Here is a 3678-nt window from a genome sequence, read left to right as displayed (position 1 = left end):
CCTTAATGATTCTATGATTCTATATTGACCCTAGTCAGCAGCTAAGCAGGATGGGGGAGAGAATCAGAAGATCAAAAGCAAGAAAACTCATGGGTTGAGGTAAAAACAGATTACTAACTGAAACAAAGCTACACACACCAACAAAGCAAAATAAGAAATTCACTCATTACTTCCAATCTGCAGGCAGATGGCTAGCCACTTGCTGGAAAGTTGGGCTTCAGCACACATAAGGGTTACTTGGTAAGACAAACACCATAACCGTAAACGTCCCTTCCTTCTTTCTTCTTTCCCTGAGCTTTTGTTCCTGAGTATGACATCATATGGTATGGAATATCCCTCGGGTCAGTTTGGAACAGCTGTGCCATCTGTGTTCCCTCCCAGCTTCTTGCCCACCCAAGCCTACTCACTGAGGGATTAGACAACCAGAAAACCTCCATGCTGTACAAGCATCGCTCAGCAATAGCCAAAACACTGCTCTGTTATCAAGACAGTTTTAATCACATGTCCAAAACACAGCACCATCTCAGCATGAGCCAGTATACCTAACCAAAAATATCTCCCTCATGCACAACTAGGTTTGTTCAGGGGAAGGGCAGGAGAGGCAGGCAGGTTAAACTAAGACCATTCTAATTGACATGACCTATTTGCAACCATAGAATTACACTAGTGATTGAAGGCAATGACCAGTACTTCCCTGATTGCAATGAGCTTTATAACTGCTCCTGTGATGCCTATCTTAAGATCAGGTGGAAGCTCGAGCATTTTTTCAGGAGATCAGGAAAATTCTTGCTACCTATTTCATTTCACTTCTATGTCAGGAAATGTCCTTCTATTTTGAAGGTGAGACATTGTTAAAAGTGATATATTATACTGGAACAAATGGAAATCTAAAGGGATACAAATGTGCTTTTTAGTAGCAGCAACAAATAGAGGCTGGGAGGAGAAGAGCAGCCCTAAGGAGAAGGACTTGGGGACATTGGTTGATTAGAAGCTCAACATGACCCAGCAATGTGCACTCGCATTCCAGAAAGCCAACCATGTCCTGGGCTGCATCAAAAGAAGCGTGACCAGCAGGTCGAGGGAGGTGATTCTCCCCCTCTACTCTGCTCTCATGAGATCCCACCTGGAGTATTGCGTCCAGCTCATTCACAGCATAAGAAGACATGGGCATGTTGGAGCAAGTCCAGAGGAGGGCCACTAACATGATCAGAGGGCTGTAGCACCTCCCGTATGAGAACAGGCTGAGAGAGTTGGGGTTGTTCAGCCTGGAGAAGAGAAGGCTCCGGGGACAACTTAGAGCAGCCTCCTGGTACCTGAAAGGGGCCTACAAGAAAACTGGAGAGGGACATTTTACAAGGGCACGTAGTGATAGGATGAGGGGTAACAGTTTTAAGCTGAAAGAGGGCAGATTTAGATTAGATATAAGGAAGAAATTTTTTCCTGTGAGGGTGGTGAGGCACTGGAACAGGTTGCCCAGAGAAGCTGTGGATGCCCCATCCCTGGAGGGGTTCAAGGCCAGGCTGGATGAGGCTTTGAGCAACCTGGGCTAGTGGCAGGTGTCCCTGCCCATGGCAGGGGGGTTGGAACTCAATGATCTCTAAGGTCCCTTCCAACCCAAACCGTTCGATGATTCTATGATCTTTCTTAAAGTCATTTAATGGTATAGAGACTTCTGATACTGCATGGAGATTTAAAATATTGTAGACAAGAAAACATATTGTGGGAGATTAAGATTAAACAACTCGTCTACATTTTAAAAAGCAAATAATAAATATTCAATGTTAGTAAGACAAATGTTACAGAAAATCAACAATCACTGGTAAGCAAGTATCAAATACTTTTCATTTTAATAATTCTCTTAATAAAGAACATATTTTCTAAGGCCAGAAGATTGAATATAAGCACCAGGGGTTTGTCGTATAAGATTAACAGCCACACCAAAGTCATATCCTATTTGACACACTGAAAACATTTTGGGATGTTAATGATGCCAAAACATGAATGGTTTTAGTAACTGGCTACATGTTACATGGGACCACATGCTTGGCAAAACTAGAGAATTACTGTGCTCCTCTAATAAGACTGATGAACATAAGTAGAAGAATTCCTGACTGATTCTCATAAACGACAATCTTCTGTTAACCTTCAATTTCATTAAATTGCCTTTAAATTTTGCAGCATTTTAGTGTAAATTTTGTAAGAAAGTAGAACAGTGGATCAGTTAATGATTTGAGCACTGCAGTATTAACATCAGTGATATAGAACAAAAACTAAGAAACATATTTTGTTTTAAAAGCAAGTCACAGTTTAAAATAAAGACATAGAAGTTAAAACTAGATCAGCCTTCTATTGGTTTCTGCAATAAATTCCATAATCTTTTAAATAACTTTAGGAATGTTTTCATGCTGTAATATTAATCACCCTGCTTGTTAAAAATCAAATTTGAGAGTGTCTTGCATTAAAAACCTCTTACTGTTGAAACATTAACTAAACAGAAGGGGTGATCAGGATATTCCAGAAAACATTAACATTAACATAACTTGTCTAGCTTTTCCTTTGTTATGTAAATTAAATCAGTATTGAAGGGAAAATCTTTCCTCAAAATTTTGTGTGTGTGTGTTCTAATACAAAAGGGTGATTAGTCACCTGAAATTCAAGAGCTTAACTAGTTATGTTTTTATAATAACATATCACTACTGAAAAATGAATATTTTCCAAATCAGATACATTTCTCTTAAATCAGGGTCATCCTGGAAAGGAGGGTCAGTCTGGAGATAAAGGTGCATTGGTGAGTTTTAAAACTTTTGCATTTATTTACATGGCTTTCATGAGAAATCTTTGGTAGTTTTTCAGCTTTCTGACACATTTGTTGTTCCAAGAACTATTTAGGAAGATAGATAATAAAAAACCCATTATACATTCAGAGCATCTGTGTGCAAACACGTTTATTATATTCTATAATAGTATAGACATTCTAAATAATATAGAGATTACTCTTTTAAAGTGAAACTGATTGTGGAGTTGACAGAATGGCAATCAGTAAAAGTTGCATACATTCCATATAAATAACTTGCAGATAGTTTGAGTTTATAATTCCATTTATAGAGTACTCACTAGGGCTCTTCAGAACCTTGTTTTTTGAAGATTTACAAATGCATGCATACACATTTTTTTTAGGTCACCTTCAAGTCAGTGTCAGTGAAAAGTAATTTCTTTATTTCTTGGGGCTCTTTAAAGCGTTCTGCTTGCTCTGCTTATTTATCCAGAATAGCACCCTTTATAGCATCTGAAATCAGTTTCAGTTGCAGTACTGATTTCAGTGGCAATACTAAAAGATTGTATTCTGGATAAATAATATGAATGAATGAATAGGACATTTCAGAAAGCATGGTTCCACTGACACCAGCATATTGCTGTTTGCCCAAAATATTGTTATCTGTTTGAGGCTTGTAGTTTTTATCCTGATTTCTTAAGAAACTAAAGCTTACACAGAGCTTTTATGTTTTGAAAGTACAGTTGGGTGACCATCTATCAGTTGTTCCTTATGTCTTTTGAATTTACTGATCAATTTCAGCCAAATTTGATAGAAAAATTTATTTCTCAGAGATGTTAATAGTCTAAAGGTTTTGTGACAAGACACAGTTGAAAAGGGGAAAAAGACATTATCAATGGCCCCAT

This window comes from Pterocles gutturalis, unplaced genomic scaffold (assembly GCF_000699245.1).
Source record: "Pterocles gutturalis isolate BGI_N339 unplaced genomic scaffold, ASM69924v1 scaffold6135, whole genome shotgun sequence".
In the NCBI taxonomy this organism is placed as follows: domain Eukaryota; kingdom Metazoa; phylum Chordata; class Aves; order Pterocliformes; family Pteroclidae; genus Pterocles; species Pterocles gutturalis.
Note: the sequence above shows the minus strand (reverse complement) of the source record.